General features: G+C 46.7%; 1 protein-coding gene across 1 annotated transcript in view; it reads right to left on the reverse strand.

The window, feature by feature from the left end:
• Nucleotides 1-2,766: 2,766 nt before the first annotated feature.
• The window catches only part of TBX2 (T-box transcription factor 2), a 35,078-nt gene continuing 19,364 nt past the window's right edge, over nucleotides 2,767-18,480 (reverse strand). The window contains exon 9 of the transcript XR_009731214.1: nucleotides 2,767-2,844. The gene's annotated coding sequence lies outside the window, so the exon portion shown is untranslated. The remainder of the gene's footprint in view (nucleotides 2,845-18,480) is intronic.

Raw genomic sequence — 18,480 nt, forward strand, 5'->3', positions numbered from 1 at the left:
TAAAATAAGCAAATAAAAAAGAAAGAAAGTAAACGTTTTAGTGTCTAACTTGTGTCTCTTTGCAACCCCAGGGACTGTAGCCCACCAGGATCCTCTGTCCCTGGAATTCTCCAGGCAAGAATACTGGAGTGAGTTGCCATTCCCTTCTTCAGGGGAACTTCTCGACCCAGAGATCAAACCTGGGTCTCCTGCATTGCAGGTGGATTCTTTACTGTCTGAACCACCAGGGAAGACATAAGATGAGCAAAATAATACCCATTTATATAATCAGATCATTAAGTATTTGGAAAGCATTTAGAACACTACATAGTAAATAGATTTACTTGAAAGAAAATCAGTGAACCCAGGGATTTAGGCAGGATAGCACTTGGTTGAAAAAGATGAGATCCAATCACTCATGGTGCTGCTGCTTTAGAATCAAATATCTGCCTTACAGGAAATCTGCCAGTCACAGCAGGCTGTAGAGGAAGCAGAAGAGCTAACCACTGTCAACATTCTACCATATTCCCTTCACTCCTTTCGTTCTAAAGAACAATTTTTTTAAATGTATTAAATTTTAATGAAATAGACCTAGAAAAGTCAGTCATCAGCTTTGCAGATGAGGGTCATTTTGATGAACCATTGAGTGCCTTTTGTGCCCATGTAAGCATTGGTGTCTGGGTTTTGTTTTTTTTTTTTAATGTTTTTAGGGTTTTATCCCCTTTCCAATTAATATTTAGTTCATTACTTGTGCTCTTGGCTACTTGTAACAGCAAAGAGTGGGAACAATAGAAATGTTACTTAATCATGACCACTCAGCAAATTGTATGAGTGGTGTGATCCAAGTTTTATAAAAAATTAGTTACATCTCAGCAGGAGTACATGGGAAGGTGTGGCCAGTAGTTGCCCCAGGGAAGATAGGGTTGTTGGTGTTCTACTTTGTTGTTTTGTGGGTTATGTTTTCCTTTGGCTCATCTGTAAATTTTTCTATAATGAGTATGTATTGCTATTTTTATCACCAAAATAGAAATAAGAACAATAATGATAAACAACAGCTAGCTTTAAACACTTACCATATGCCCGTGTATTAAATCCTTGATACCAGCTTCCCAGGTGGCTCTAGTGATAAAGAATCTGCCTGCTAGGACAGGAAACACAAGAGACGAGGATTCGATCCTTGGGTTGGAAGGATTCCCTGGAGGAGGAAATGGCTATCTGCTCCAATATTCTTGCCTGAAAAATTCCATGGACAGAGGAGCCTGGCGGGCTACAGTCCATGGGGTCGCAAAGAGTCAGACAAGACTGACCGAGCTTGCACGCACACATCCCCATTAGCTCATTACATTAAGTAAACATAAACTATGAATTCCCTAAGTGGGTGCATCAGCATAATGTAGACGTTGTTATCCACTTTTTAAAATAAACTTTTATTTCAGAATAGATTTATAGAAAAGTTGCAATAGGAGTTCCCCGGTGGCCTAATGGCTAGGATTCCAGGCTTTCACTGCTGTGACCCGGCTTCAATCCCTGGTCAGGAAACTGAGATCCTGCAAGTCACCCAGTGAGGTCAGAAAAACAAAGTTGCAAAGATGGACATCCCATATGGCTCACCTCCAGTCTCCCCTACTGTTAGCATCTTTTACACCACATGAATATGGTATATTCGTCCCAACTAGTGAGTGAATATTATACATTGTTAACCAAATAGAGGCTGCTGCTGCTGCTAAGTCGCTTCAGTCGTGTCCGACTCTGTGCCACCCCAGAGACGGCAGCCCACCAGGCTCCCCCGTCCCTGGGCTTCTCCAGGCAAGAGCACTGGAGTGGGTTGCCATTTCCTTCTCCAATGCAGGAAAGTGAAAAGTGAAAGTGAAGTCGCTCAGTTGTGTCGGACTCTTAGCGGCCCCGTGGACTGCAGCCTACCAGGCTCCTCCGTCCATGGGATTTTCCAGGCGAGAGTACTGGAGTGGGGTGCCATTGCCTTCCTTGATTCAGATTTCCTTAGTTTTTTGCTTCCTGTCCTTTTTCTGCTCCGGGATCCCATCCAGTATATCACATCACATTTAGTCATCATCCCTCCTGAGGCTCCTCTTGGCCGAGACAGTCCAGCTTTCCCTGTGCTCAGTGACCTGCCAGCTTTAAAGACTGTGTGTGAGGTGCTCAGTTGATCTCTTTGTGACCCCATGGACTGTGGCCCTCCAGGCTCCTCTGTCTGTGGGATTCTCCAGGCAAGAGTATTGGAGTGGATTGCCATGCCTTCCTCCTCCCTCCCAATCCAGGGATTAAACCCGTATCTCAACGTCTCCTGCATTGGCAGGCGGGGCTCTTTAAAACTAGCGCCACTGCTGGTCAGGTATGTGGATTCTGCCCCGTGATTGGGGTTTTTCTCGTGTGTTTCTCGTGATTAGACTGGGATCGTGGGTTTGAGAGAGGAAACCCTCAGAGGTTTCTGAAGCACCCTTCTCATCACATCCTATCAGAGGGACATGTTATCCAGATGACGTATCACTGATGATACTGACCTTGATCACGCGGGTGAGGTGATGTTTGCCAGGTTTCAGCTGTGACGTTCTCTGCTTTTTCGGGAAGAAGGAAGGCGCTGGGTACAGCCCACGTTTTAGGACTGGGGGAGGGGCATTTACATCCATTATTTGAAATTCTTCACAGTAGATTTCCCCATTCTCAGTTTATTTATTTATTCAATCACTTAGTTATATCAGTATAACCTCTCAGACATTCATGTCATACTTTGGATTATGATCCAACGCTACGTTATTTATTTTGTCACTCACCTTTTTGCATATTGGCCATTGGGAGTTCTTTCAGCTGGCTCCTGGGTCCCTTTGACATCCCACCATTATCATCCACCTTCCACGGATGAAAAAAATAAAATTGAGAGAAGATGACTCAGCAGAAGGGTCACACTGCGGGCGAATAGAGGTCTCTTTCTAACTTCTGGGCAGCCAGTATGATCATTAGATAACACTGTCTCCTCTAAACACACACACACACGTTTTAAGAAATTTTGGAGTTTGGATAAACTTTGCCCTGCTTATAAAATTTTTCTAATTTTTATTAATCAGTAATCTTGGCTATGGTAACTTTTCATGACTTTGTGTGTGTGTGTGTGTGTGTGTGTGTGTGTGAACATCTAGTTTTTCCCACAAATCCTTGTAGTTATATATTAATTTTGTTTTGATAAATATTGTTGGACATGGCAGTTATTTCAAATGTTTGCTAATATAGACAACATAGAGAAGAAATCGGAGAAGGCAATGGCACCCCACTCCAGTACTCTTGCCTGGAAAATCCCATGGATGGAGGATGGATGGAGGAGGGCTGCAGTCCATGGGGTCGCTAAGAGTCAGACACGACTGAGCGACTTCACTTTCACTTTTCATTTTCATGCATTGGAGAAGGAAATGGCAACCCACTCCAGTGTTCTTGCCTGGAGAATCCCAGGGACGGGGGAGCCTGGTGGGCTGCCGTCTATGGGGTCGCACAGAGTCCGACACAACTGATGTGACTTAGCAGCAGCAGCAGCAGCAACAGAGAAGAAATAATTAGCTATAAAAATTAGAAATAATAAGTAGATTTAATGCTCCTTAAAAAGATGGACAGAAATGCTTAAAGGCGTCTAAAGGTTGCAATACTACTTCACAAGCAACTAAAAATTCAAGGACTTTCAAAGCAGCAGCTGTGGATATATGTTCATCGTTTCCAAGGCCATGCGGTTGATGGGTCTGCTTTGGGCCAGCTACCTGGAGCCCGTCTGCTGGCTCCTGTCTGCCGGATAACTTCCTACAGCACAAGTGGCTTGGGCATACTTCGGTTTCCAGTAGGGCTCCTGCAATGTCCATACCCCCTGCCCCCACTGCCACCCCTGATCTGAAAGCTGCAAGACAACAGAGTCCACAGAGGAAAGACTGCCAGCTGTCCGCACCATGATGCTGAGCGCTCCCCATCCTCCCCGGGGCTGTCCCAGCACAGCCCAGCAGGTGGCTGGCACGCTCAAGGCTTACACGCTCCATCCTCTGCCCAGAGCTACCCTCCTCCCACCTGCCACCACCTTGGTCACCCCGACCTCTGCACGTACCTCCCACAACAAAACCCTGTGAGGGGGGCAAGGGCAGGAACTGATGCCCAGAGGAGGGGAAACCGAGGCACAGAAGTTAAGGGAGCCAGCCAGAGGCAGAGTCAGGCAGGGCTAGAAGCCAAGCATCTCGCTCCTAGTCCAGGGCCCCTTCCTGCTCCCTGGCTGCAGGGGGAGTCTGCCCTGGACCCTCTTCTGTGATGGGAGATGCTGACCCAAGACCTTCCCGTCTCTTGCTGTGCTCGGCTTGGTGTCTGTGCGGCTCCTCAGGGGTGGTGGTCTTCTTGCTTCTGCCAACACAAGAGGAAGCAGTGGAGCGCTGGGGTGCCCCCAGCCTCTCCCCTTGGACCCCACCAGTCAAAGACAGGACCAAAGTCAGGAGGAAACACCCATGCAGGGTGGACACCCTGGGGCCCGCACGTGCAGCCCAAGGCGGCCTAGACCAAGGTTTCTCAACCTACACTGTTGGCGTTTGCGGCCAAATAATGCCTGTAGTGGGACTGCCCTGTGGTTGCGGGACACTCAGCAGTGTCCTGTCCCTCTCCAGGGGCCTTTTGCATCCCTACTCCAGGTTAAGGAAACCCCAAATATCTCCAAACATTGCCACTGTCCTTTGGGAGGGAGGTCAAAAATCACCCTCATGTAGAAACACTGGCCTAAACAGCCAACCGCTGGGTTCTGAGGATAGTGTCTGCCTTGATTACATTCTTTTCCAGAAATATATTCCTATTTATTCAATATGTAACCAACTGTGACTTGATTTGTATACTTTTAAGATTGAAAGCAAAAGGAGAGGGCGGCAGAGGATGAGATGCTTAGATAGTATCACCGACTCAGTGGACGTGAATTTGAGCAAACTCCAGGAGACAGCGGAGGAGAGGGAGGCCTGGTGTGCTGCAGTCTGTGGGGTCACAAGGAGTCAAACACGACTTGGCCACTGAACAACAACGACAACAAAGCAACTTTTCACATCAGCGATTTACAAATTTTTTATCAGAGCATGATGTCCTAATTTGGGGGTTTTAAACTATGGTCTCTGTGGCCTGTTCTCAAAGAAAGGACAGCAATCATCTTACAGCTAAGACTGAACTCCTATCCTTGACCCAAAGTTCCAGTGTCCTGTGGAAGAATCCGGCTGGTTTTGGGAAAGGGTGTAGCTGCTGACCCGAGGCGTTGGGGCATCTCTGGCAGTGACACAGACCCTTCCTGAATGTTGTCTATGCACCACACAGCCTCCTGGTGAGCAGGGGCTTTGCCCGTGAAAGCAGGATGGCAGCTTGCAGAGCAGACGGTGCTTACAGCCCTTGTGAGTCTTCTGTGGCCTAAGTGAGCACAGGACGGAATATCCCCCCAACACACCCACCTTCCCACCACAAACAGGGTGGGCAGTGTGTTTCCTAGGTTAGCACTGAGTTCTCAGGCCAGAGGAGCAGACACTGTCTCATCAAAAGATACATATATTTGGTCCATACTGCAGTCTCAAAAAAAACTTTCGCCCTTCTGAAAGATGGGGGGCTTGAAGTAGAGAGCTCTGTTTTTTGCTTTTCCCAGGATGGACCAATAAGGGGAGAGTCAACCAGACAGGGGTACTTTTGGCAGACAGGCGAGGTCTGGGGATGGAGGGAAAGAAGATGTTGGTAAACTTTGACTCTCACTGACCAGAGGCAGAGTGGGTAGTTCAGTTCAGTTCAGTCGCTCAGTTGTGTCCAGCTCTTTGTGACCCCATGGATTGCCGCACACCAGGCTCCCCTGTCCATCACCAACTCCCGGAGCTTGCTCAAACTCATGTCCATAGAGTTGGTGATGCCATTCAACAATCTCATCCATACTCTGTCATCCCCTTCTCCTCCTACCTTCAATATTTCCCAGCATCAGGGTCTTTTCCAATGAGTCAGTTCTTTGCATCAGGTGGCCAAAGGATTGGAGTTTCCGCTTCAGCATCAGTCCTTCCAATGAATATTCAGGTCTGATTTCCTTTAGGATGGACTGGTTGGATCTCCTTGCAGCCCAAGGGACTCTCTCAAGAGTATTCTCCAAAACCACAGTTCAAAAGAATCAGTTCTTGGGCACTCAGCTTTCTTTATGGTCCAACTCTCACATCCATACATGCCTACTGGAAAAACCATAGCTTTGACTAGACAGATCTTTGTTGGCAAAGTAATGTCTCTGCTTTTTAATATGATGTCTAGGTTCATCATAGCTTTTCTTCTAAGGAGCAAGTGTCTTTTAATTTCAGGGCTGCAGTTACCATTTGCAGTGATTTTGGAGCCCCAAAAAATAAAGTCTGTCACTATTTCCACTGTTTCCCCATCTATTTGCCATGAAGTGATGGGACCAGAAGCCATGAACTTTGTTTTTTGAATGTTGAGTTTTAAGCCAACTTTTCACTCTCCTCTTTCACTTTCATCAGGAGGTTCTTCAGTTCCTCTTCACTTTCTGCCATAAAGGTGGTGTCATCTGCATATCTGACATTATTGATATTTCCCCCAGCAGTCTTGATTCCAGCTTGTGACTCATCCAGCCTGGTGATTCACATGATGTACTCTGCATATAAGTTAAATAAGCAATATACAGCCTTGATGTACTCCTTTCCTGATTTGGAACCAGTCCATTGTTCCACGTCTGGTTCTAACTGTTGCTTCTTGATGTGCATAAAGATTTCTCAGGAGGCAGGTCAGGTGGTCTGGTATTCCCCTCTCTTTCAGAATTTTCCACAGTTTGTTGTGATCCACACAAAGCTTTGGCCTAGTCAATAAAGCAGAAATAGATGTTTTTCTGGAACTCTCTTGCTTTTTCAATGATCCAGTGGATGTTGGCAATTTGATCTCTGGCTCCTCTGCCTTTTCTAAGTCCAACTTGAACATCTGGAAGTTTACGGTTCATGTATTGCTGAAGCCTGGCTTGGAGAATTTTGAGCATTACTTTACTAGCATGTGAGATGAGTGCAATTGTGCGGTAGCTTGAGAATTCTTTGGCATTGCCTTTCTTTGGGATTGGAAAGAAAACTGACCTTTTTCAGTCCTGGTACTCCCTTCCAATTCAAAGTTCTTTCCTTTGGCCATGTACAGCATTCCCACCTGTGCCTGAAACGGAGATCAAGTCAAACACTTTCTCTAAACTTACCTGATCTGAAGATTTACTTGGGCACTTGTTGAAAATAAAGATTCCCAGGCTCTTTCAGCAATTCTGACTCAGTAGGTCAGGGACTGAGCCCAGATGTTTCTAGTATCTGTAACAAGCACCTCATGGGCTTCCCTGGTGACCCAGAGTAAAGAATCTGCCTGCCAAGCAGGACACTCATGTTTGATCCCTGTGTGGGGAAGATCCCCTAGAGGAGGAAATGGCAACCCACTCCAGTATTCTTGCCTGAGAAATCCCATGAACAGAAGAGCCTGGTGGGCTGTAGTCCATGGGGTCGCAAAGAATGGGACATGACATAGCATCTGAACAACAACAAGCACCTCAAGCAAGCTGGGCGACACCGAGGAGGCAAATTTGTATTCTTTGCCCCTGGCATGTTCTTTTCATCTAGCTTCTCTCTCTCTTTGAGAACTTGGTAAGTTCTGGTACCACCTGGGGCTCCTGAGGATGGGACCTTTCCATCTCTAGAGTCGACCAGATGCCTACACAGAGGGAAGTTCAATACATTTTTGTGGACTAAGTAAGTTCTCAAATAGACCTCCTCCCAGGCAAGTCCCATGTCCTATTTTTATTGGAGTAGAGGATGAAGTATTTAAGATACAAACTTCATAGAATTTTCTTTTTAATCAACTTCATTGAGATACAGTTTTACATACAATAGATGGCACCCATTTAAAGTATCTATTGGATGAGTTCTGACAAGTGACAAGTTCTGACAAGTTCAGCATTGATATAACCACAAATACAAGATAAAGACTATTCCATCATACCCAAGAGTCCTGTCTTGTCCCTTTGCAGATAGTCCCCCTTTTGCTTCGGCTCCAGGAAACTTTTCCCTGGCAACTTCCTATCACTATAGATTAGTTTGCGTTCTCTATCAGTTCAGTTCAGTCAGTCCGTTGTGTCTGATTCCTTGGAACCCCATGGACTGCAGCACACCAGGCCTCCCTGTCTATCACCAACTCCTGGAGCTTGCTCAAACTCATGTCCATAGAGTTGGTGATGCCATTCAACAATCTCATCCTCTGTCATCCCCTTCTTCTCCTACCTTCAATCTTTCCCAGCATCAGGGTCTTTTCCAATAAGTCGGTTCTTTGCATCAGGTGGCCAAAGGATTGGAGTTTCCGCTTCAGCATCAGTCCTTCCAATGAATATTCAGGACTGATTTCCTTTAGGATGGACTGGTTTGATCTCCTTGCAGTCCAAGAGACTCTCAAGAGTCTTCTCCAACACCACAGTTCAAAAGCATCAATTCTTTGGTGCTCCGCTTTCTTTATAGTCCAACTCTCACATCCATATATGACCACTGGAAAAACCATAGCTTTGACTAGATGGACTTTTGTCAGCATTCTGTGTAATTACATGTAAATAGAATCACACAGTATGTATTCTTTTGTGTCTGGCTTCTCTCTAAAATCTAATGATTTTAGATTCATCCATACTGATGGGTAAATGTATCACCTTTATTACTGAGTAGTGTTCCATTGTATGGATATTACCACAATTTGTTTATTCAGTCACCTGGCGATGGGCATTTAGATTGCTTCCAGATTTGGCTGTTGTAAATAAAATGTCCATAAACGTTCATGTACAAGTCTGTGTGTGGAAATACGTTTTCATTTCTCATGGAATTTTCTAGGACTGGGGTAGAGGTAGCCAGGAGTAGGGACACAAGAAAAAGCCCTCCCTCATCTGTTAAGTCAATAAACATTTATTAGGATGGTGATGTGCCAAGCCTGAACTACAGGCTAAGACAGCCAGGACAAAGAGGGCTCTCATGACCTTTCAGTGTGGTCAGCACTGTGGCAGAAGTGCCCTCTGTGGAAGGGGGCCAGCCCAGTGAAGGAGGCCAAGAGGGCCTCAAAGATCTTCAGACCACAGTCCACCAAGAAGGCTTCATTTGGAATGCAGGTGTGCGAGGGAACATTTTTTAATGGCTCTAAGGGAAAGACTTTTAAATTAAATTATCATATTTTTTTTCCACTTAACACCAAGGTAAATTTCCCTAAGAGATGGGAGTTTCCACTGGGAGGAGAGATAAATGTGGACAGACCCCTCTGGGGATAGTGAGTCTGCGTAAGGTTTCTGGACAATCAGAAAGAAAAGTATATTCATGTAGCACGAACTTGGTGGCTCAAACAAAAGACATAGATTCTCTCATGGTTCTACAGACCGGAGTTTGGAATCATGGTTGTGTGGGACCACACTCCCTCTGGAGGTTCTAAGGGAGATCCTTCCGGCTTCCTCCCTCCCCTTCCCTCCCACCCCTCCTTCCTTTAGGACCCTCCCTAAATCCAGGATGATGTCACCTTGAAATCCTGAATTGATTGCATCTGCAGAGACCCTATCCAAGTAAGATCATCTTCACAGGTACTGGGGATAAGATTTGGTCATCTCTTTCTCAGGGCACAATTTAACCCACTGCAAATGGTGAACTACCAGGAATTTAAATAACTCTGGCCCAGAAGCTAAATAAAATAATAGTAATAAAATGAAAGTGAAAGTCACTCAGTTGTGTCCAACCCTTTGTGACCCCGTGGACTGTATGGTCCATGGGATTCTCCAGGCCAGAATACTGGAGTGGGTAGCCTTTCCCTCTTCCAGGGGATCTTCCCAACCCAGGGATTGAGCCCAGATCTCCCGCATTGCAGGTGGATTCTTTACCAGCTGAGCCACAAGGGAAGCCCATTAAAGTCAATATTATTAAGAGTTTCCTACACGCTAAGATCTGTCCTGAACACTAGACACAAATTCTCCCATTTAATGGCCCTGGCTGTTCTGAGGCATGTGAGCAGCCCGATGAAGGAGGAAACCGCAGGTGATACCAGGCACTTCATTAGCATGCTCACAGCTGCACAGCAGACAGATAGTCTGTCCAGCCCGAGAGTCACTGCAGCACTTTACAGGTGATGCAGCAGGTGTCCCCCTAAAGTTCTTGGAGGTCTTAGACATCTTTCTCCTTTCAGGGCTTGGGGGAGTTGAGGTGGAGGAGATCCTTCCCCTTGGGAAGGGGACAGAGGTGGTGAGTGAATCTCCTGCCAGCTGGCTTTGCCCACGAGTGCTTTTAACCCTTGAGCCTGGGAGCCACCACTGAGTCAGAAGGGCCGGGAAGAGACCCACACAAAATCTGGGAAGAGAAGTTAAGGCAACATGACGGTTTTGAAACACGCAACTCAAGAGTGGGGCAGGAGACCCAGAGAGGTTAAGCATAAGGGTGCTCAGGGGGAGGCTGGTCAGCAGCTGAGCGCTGCCTTGGGCATCTCTTCCAACTGGGGAAGAGGTTTGCCCTGCCTGGGGGTCTGGGTGGGCCAGACAGCCACTTTCTTGGCCTGGCATTTAGGAACAGGCTATGAAAAGCAAAATCCTGGCAGTACCGCCAATGACAAGCTAAGAGGCCAAGGGGGCAGAGGGGTCCTCTCCCAGTTTAGCCAGACCTCCTTTCTTTATTCTCTTCTCCCCATTCTTCCTTAGATAATCAATCTACTTTCTTCAGGTCATCAACCTACCCATTGCCCAAACCAACCCAGGAAAAGTTGAGGCCAGTAACTGACCATCTCCAGCTCCAGCGTGGGATCGAGCAGTTTAGAAAAGCACTCAGCACAGATTCATTACCAAGGCATATTAATATAAATGTCACTATCACTTAGGTGCTAGGCAGCTAGGTGTTATTGATTTATATGCCTGTGTCAGGTCTGAGATGCCACAGGTAATATCTTTGTTGCATCGAGCAGGATCTTTCCTTGTGGCACACAGGCTCTCTAGTTGTGGCACATGGGCTCAGTGACTGCAGAGCACAGGCTTAGTTGCTCCACAGCGTGTGGGATCTTAGTTCCCTGACCAGGGATCGAACCTGCATCCCCTGCATTGCAAGGCAGATTCTTAACCACTGGACCACCAGGGAAATTCCAGCAAGGTGTTCTTATACATTACCTTTTTCACCCACAGTTACCCTGTTAGGTAAGATTATTATCTCTATTTCAAAGAAATCGAGGTTCAAACAGGTTAAGGTCAACCTGACTCTAGAACATTTGCCCTTATCCCCCCATACATCAGTGGTTCTCAAAATGTGGTCCCTGGACCAGTGGCCTTGGCATCACCTGCGAATTTACCAGACATGAGAATGCTGGGGCTCTATCCAGAATCTGATGTTCTTTGGGAAGAGCCCAGCTGTCACCCTCTAGGTGATTCTGATACAAGTTTGGAAACAACTTCCCTGCAGTATCCTACCCCCTTCAAAGATTCAGGCAGGCCGAAGTTCTTTTGTAATAGGACGTCCAGACTGACAGATGAAGGAAATAGCCTCTCTCTGGAGTTTAGTAAAGACTTTCTTCTAGTTCTCATGAAATCTTTGAGGACAAGTGAGAAGACCAGGAGAAAGGAGGCTGGTACAAAATGACAGTATGTCTTCAACCCAGAGGCACAAGTAGGACCGACAGCAGTTGGACAGTCACCCCCAATGAATGCTGACTAACAGGTCAGTACAAATCTGGCAGGAAGTCTCCACCAAGGAGCCACAGGAGTCCACCCAGTTTGACTTTTTACTCAATGATATGGAAAATGACATAGCATCAGCTTGGTAGGTGTCACAAACTGGAGGAGCTGGCAAATACATCCGATAACAGAATGAGGACCAAACATGATTTTGACCAGTCAGAAGGAGACCTAGATATGAAATCCAGCACACGGTTGCCATGTATGGTTGTGAGGGCTGTTGACTACCCAAGTGAATCCTTTGAGCTGAGAAACTAAATGGGGGCTGAAATTCAGCCAGCACTTCACTTAATTCCACTCAAAAGGAGAGGAACCTTTTAAAAATTCAAATCAAAGGTATTTTATGAATTTGAAACATGCTGGCTCAACTTTTTCTACTGAAGTAAAAAAAATACATAAATTTGTCATTTAAAAAAAATTACAACAGCTAGAAGTGTCTATTAAATTCTTTTTAATGTAGCACCATTCACAGTGGGGCAAGATTCTTGATCTCAGGCAGGGCAGAGTTTTGCGTGTGGGTTTCATGGAATATGTAGAAACTACCTGGATGATAAGCAGTGGCTGCTGAGTCAAGGATCATAAAACTAGGGGCAGGTGAGATCTTGTTCTTGCATTAGCTCCCTCCCAGGGCACCAGCTGTCACTTGAAGCAAGCATCCTTGGGAGAGTTGGCTATGAGTTGGCAGACATCCGACATCTCATCCACATACAGTCAGCAGATGAAGAGCTAGCTGGTCCTTCTCCTTTATGGATTTCCCCTTGTCGGAAACCTAGGGCACGTATTCGTGGGGAGGCCGCAGAGCGTCTGTGAGCTGGGCTTCGGTGTATAACAGCTGCCTGCCACCATCTCCCGTTGCACATGCCATCATGGAGTCCGGGGACACCTTGGGAGTTTAGATCTGCAGGCGGCATGGCTTCAGATTTTTCTCCATGTCATCCATTTCCTCCATGCAGACAATGATCAGGAAGACCGAGTTCTCCAGCTGGTCCAACCAGCAGGCCTCCACCTTGCTAAGCTGCACTCCTGCTCACCATGGTGACACGTGAACTCCCACACGCCGCTGACGTTTTGTTCCTGAGCATTTCTGTAGGCCACCAAAATGACACTGAGGATTTTCTGGACCATCAGTTGCTATGGGAAGAGCTCTCGGTTGCTATGGGAAGGTACCAGCAGCCGGAGCACAGCTCACACTGTAGAGCTCACACTGATGGGCAGGGTTGGGGCGGGGGTCAGACTCTGGAGGCGCCTGCAACTACAGCTCACTGGCCTTGCCGGGGGCTGCCCCCTCAGGGAGTTTTCCCAGTGGGAAAATATATTTTCCATTCTGTTTGCTGTTCTTTCACTCTCTTGATAATGTTTTTTGAGGTACAGAGATACTTAATTTTGTGAAGCTTATCTATTTTTTTTTCTGTCACTTGTGCTTTCAGTATCACGTTTAAGAAACCATTGCTAAGCCTAAAGTCATGAAGATTTTCCTGTATAATTTCTTCTATGATAGTTTTAGCTTTTAAGCGTAGGTCTTTTATCCATTTTTGAGTTCATATGTGATATAAAGTAAGAGTCTAAGTCCATTCTTTTGCATGTGAATATCCACTTTTCCTAGCACCATTTTTTAAAAAGACTGTCTTTTTCCCACTGAATGGCTTTAGCTCCTTCGTGGAAAATCAATTGACCATAAATTTGAGGCTCTATTTCGTGGCTCTCAATCTATTCCTTTGGTCTATATGTCTATATGTCAATACCACACTGTTTTGATTACTGTAGGTTTGTATTATAATTTGAAATTGGGAAACCTGAAACTTTGCTCTTCTTTAAAGAAATTTTTTGGGGGAGGGGACTATTTAGGGTTGCTTGACATTCTACATGAATTTTAGGATGGATTTCTCCATTTCTGAAAAAACTACTGTTGACTCATCACTTTTGATATTAAAAAAAAAAAAATCAGTGTCACCTGTCCATAGTGGAGAGTGGAGAAGGGATCTGGCATAGAAGCAACTTGAGCCAATACTGTTCCGTGGCTGCCAAAGAATGAGTGACATTTCTGTTGTTGTTTAGTCACTCAGTCGTGTCTGACTCTTTGTGATCCCGTGGACTGTAGCCCACCAGGTTCTGTCCATGGGATTTTCCAGGCAAGGATACTGGAGTGAGTTGCCATTTCCTTCTCCAGGGGATCTATCCTGCTCAGAGATCGAAACTGTGTCTCCTCCATTGCAGGCAGATTCTTTACCACTGAGTGGGCAAGGAAGCCCCAAGTAACTTTGGACTCTGTTTAAACCAGTGCAAGAGGAGAGAGGGCCCTGAGGCCTGTGCTCCACCCACTCAGGCCTACATTTTTCTAGAGGACTCTTGAGACCACAGATACTGTCTCTAGGGACAGGATAATATATACAGTGAACAGTCCTTAACTGAGGAAACTTGGTAGATGACCAGGTAGATTTAGAGGAAGGGGTTGTGTGTGTGTGTGTGTGTGTGTGTGTGTTCAGTCACTCAGTCACGTGCGACTCTTTGTGACTGTGTGGACTGTAGCCCACCAGGCTCCTCTGTCCATGGGATTTCCCAGGCAAGAATACTGGAGTGGGTTGCCATTTCCTCCTCCAGGGGATCTTCCTGACCCAGGGATCAAACCTGCTTCTCTTACATCTCCTGCATAGACAGGCAGATTCTTTACCACTAGCGCCACCTGGGAAGGGTTTGTATGGTAACTTTCAAATATTTGGATGGCCCACCCTACCCAAACTTTCTCTCTCTTCTTCTGCCTATAAAACAAAAGCTTCCCATACAGATGAATGAAGACAAAAAAACGATCTGGAGTTAGTCAAGGCTATCCTGTTTCTAACCATTGGTGAAGTTTTTAACTGTTAGATCAGTTCAAATCTGTAACAAGCTGCTACCTTGGGAGGTGGTGAGCTCTGCATCATGGACAGTGTCCAAACAGGGCCCAGGTGATGGGTGACTGATTCAGTATGGCAACAGGAGTCAATGACCCCAGAGACCCTTTCAGTCATGGAGCAGGGTTTATAAAAGATCCTGTCTGAGAGTGTGGCCCCCTTTTCCTCCCAGAGCCTTTTCTCTGTGACAGCTGTTGCAAGAAATGCTGGGAATGAGGTGGCTGCCAATAGGAATCTACTTCAAATGATGTTTCAGTGTCACTTTAGAAGGAGGCAGAGTAACAAAAAGAAAAAAGAAGAAAAATAAATAAATAAAAGGAGGCAGAGTGAAGAATTTCCCTGGTGACCCAGTGGCTAAGACTGTGCACTCCCACTGCAGGGGCCTGTGTTCCATCCCTGGTCAGGAAACTAAATCCCACATATGGCGCCACTAAAGATCCCACAAGCTGCAACCAAGATCCTGTGTGCTGTACCTAAGACTTGATGCAGCTACATAAATAAACAAATATTTTTTAAAAGGGAAGGCAAAGTGATGTTCTGGGAAGGCCAGACAGATGTAGGTCCCAGCTGGGGCTCTAGTTATACAGTGCTGGCAAGTTATTTTATCTCTCCAAGACTCAGTTTCCTAATCTGTACAATGGGAGAATAATAGTGACTGTAACTGACCATATGTAAACTGTCTGCCCCCAGACAGTTCTGGGGCACCAACTCCCACAGCCTCATCCTCTTGCTTGCAGATCTGGCCAATTATGGTTGCCTTCCCCTTGTCCACTAAGTACATATGGAACCCTCAAAGGAGCCAGTCAGAGTCTCCACAAGTGATCTGCTCGACACACAGAGAACCAGGCCTCTCTCTTCCCCTGGGATGGAGTGATGTAAAAGCCATCTGGGCCTCGAGTGCTTTGGGCGTCTTTCCTGTTTTGTGGGGAGAATGTGCCTGAGAGTGGAGCCAATACAGGAGAGAGTCAGGTTAAGACCTGGAGCTAATGAGAGACATCCTGGACTAATCTGACTCCCTGGATCCAGCTATGCCTGAAGTCCACTCCTGCTTTTATCAATTATGTAAGTAATAAATTCCAGGTTTGGCTTGAGCTAATTTGAGTTGGGCTTCTGTCAGCAGGAATCCAAAGAGCTTTCTGCAGAGCAGTTGTGTGGATTCGGAGAAATATTGCCAAGTACCTGGCACTTAGGCAGGCATTTTGGGAGAGCCCAGCAAGCTTGGTTTTCTGCTGTAACCATAATGGATAACAGTGGCGGATGGGAATGGTGTGTTTGAGACAAGTGAGTATGTGATTCCCACGGTGCCAATCAGCATTTCCTTGGCTTGTTCTGAGGGGCACAGGGGACAATTTCCTCTCCCCTTGGGCCACAAAACTGGATTTCTATAACCACAGTTGCCCACAGCCAAGCTCCCTGTCCCACAAAGAAGCCCATATGCGGTGGGAGAAAATGACACCAACCCAACCCAAAGAAGAAATGACAGAGGAGGTCAAGAGTGTGAGAGCCGGGGACAGCCATGCACCCAGCCACCCGTGTTCTGAAAGGCAGGCCGCCCCCTCGCCTGTTCTTCCAGGTACCGCATGAGCCAACAAACTGCTCTTTTTCTTCAGCTTCAGCTGGATTTCCGTCCCTTGCCAGCGAAGGATTCCTGACTGACACGCCCAGAGGCCGGCTGAGGTGAGGCCGTAAAAGACCCAGTGGGTTGGCTCTGCGGCTGGGACAGTCCGTGCCTGGCTCCCGCGTGGGAAAGGCTGGCTTCCTTTCCCGTCAAGCAGCTCTCACATCTGGTGTCCCCCCGGAGGGGGACAGATAAGGCCGATGGAGGGTATCGATGTCACAGTTGAATGCCCTCTCCAACTGCCACCTCTCAGATCCTCTGAGTAAACCATGGCCGTGCCTGTAAGCCATGTGCTATCTGGTAGGTGGGCCAGTTTCAATGACTGCACGGCCTCCTGCCTGGTTTGGAGGGTGGGCTGGGTTCCCCTGCACCCCTGGTGGGTGAGGGTGAGAGCTTGAGTAATCTGGGCTGAGCCCCCACGGCAGGTTTGACAGGTGGAGAAAGGCGTGGGGCCTTGGCGATACTCGGGGCACCCCCACCCCCCAGCCCCCACCATGTTCTGCCCTGGGTGCCCAGCACAGCGCCCTCCATCTCTTTATTCGGGTGTTACTCGACAAACACTGAGCAGATGCTGCGTGCCTGGCATTGTGCTAGGAACAACGTGACAACTGTGAGCAAAATGAAGCTTTCGTTCTAGTGAGGGGAGACGGTCAATAAAATAAGTTTAAAAATTCATAGCGTGTATGATGTTAAAAATGACAACAAACAGAGGAAGGGAGGGAGACAATGGGGAGGATGAAGGTGGGTGACTATTTTCACAAAGGTCGACCAAGGACAGTCTCAAGAGAGACATTGGGAAGAGAGGAAGAATGTGCCTGGCATGTTCAAGAAATGGCAAAGAATTGCTGATGGGAATGGAAAATGGTGCAGCCATGTTGGAAAACATTTTAGCAGTTCCTCCAAAAGTTAAACAAAGTTATCCGTTGAGCCAGTTAGGTCCACTCCTCGCCATAGACCCAAAAGAAATGAAAACATGTGTCTACCCAAAGACGTGTATGTGATGTCCACAGCAGTATTATTCATAATAGCCAACAAGTGGAAGCAACCCAAATGTCTATCAATGGACGAATGGATAAAGAAAATGTGGTATATCCATGCAATGGAATATTATTCAGACTTAAAAAGGAATAAACATGCTGATCTCTGCAAAGGACAACATGGATAAGCCTTGAAAATATTATAAGTAAAAGAAACTAAGTCACCGAAAAACAAATGTTGTATGGTTACGTTTATATAAAATGTCCCGACTAAGCAAATGCATAGGGACATAAAGGAGCTCAGTGGGTGCCAAGGGCCAGGGTCAGGGGTGATGACTGCTAATGGGTCAGGATTTCTTCTGGGGTTGATAAAAATGTTCTGGAGTTGGATAGTGGTGATGATGGCACGACCTTGTGAATGTACTAAAACCATATACTTTAAAGGAACCATATACTTTAAAAGGATAAATTTTATAGCATGCAAATTTTAATCTCAATTTTTTTTAAAGACATTAAGAAATAAGGAGACCAGTGTCTCTGAGAGAGGGAGAATGATGTCTGGAACACAGCAGTGTAGAAGTTGCTCAGGGGCTCAGGGGGCTGGCTCAGTGGTAAAGAATCTGCCTGCCAATGCAGGAAACACAGGTTCGATCCCCGGTCCAGGAAGATCCCGCATTCCAAGGAGCAGCTGAGCCCTTGGGCCACAACTACTGAGTCTGTGCTCTAGAGCCCGGGAGCCACGACTGAGCCCACGCGCCCTAGAGCCCGTGCTCCGCAACAAGAGAAGCCATTGCAATGAGAAGTTCACGCCCCACAACCAGAGAGGAGCTCCTATTCAGTGCAGCCAGAGAAAAGCCCCCACAGCAATGGTGATCTAGCACAGTCAAAAATAAATAAAATTATTAAAAAAAAAATCACTCAGTGTGTATTTGTTGAAGCGACATAAAAGCGAGACTAATTAACCCCGTTGTGGCCTCCGTCTTTTCCTTGTGGGGAAGAGACCTCTGGATCCCCAAATGGTGAGAACCAGGGACACAGCGCTCTGTGGGCCTGGTTAGTTCAGATTTCTCCACAGCTGAGGATTCTCACTCAGTCCCTCCCACTCCGGGGGACACACAGAGGAGCTCTGGAGAAGGGCCACCTGATCCCAGGAAAAGACCCCTGATGTGAAAGGAACCCTCCCAAGCTCCACGACCTGCTTCACTGGACTAGTCCTTCACTTCTTCCCCCTTGTGGAGCCTGCGCTGACCCTCTGAACCTGTTTTCCTGCCCATCATTGGGGGAAAAGGGAAATGA

The sequence above is a fragment of the Bos javanicus genome, chromosome 19, assembly GCF_032452875.1.
Source record: "Bos javanicus breed banteng chromosome 19, ARS-OSU_banteng_1.0, whole genome shotgun sequence".
In the NCBI taxonomy this organism is placed as follows: Eukaryota; Metazoa; Chordata; class Mammalia; order Artiodactyla; family Bovidae; genus Bos; species Bos javanicus.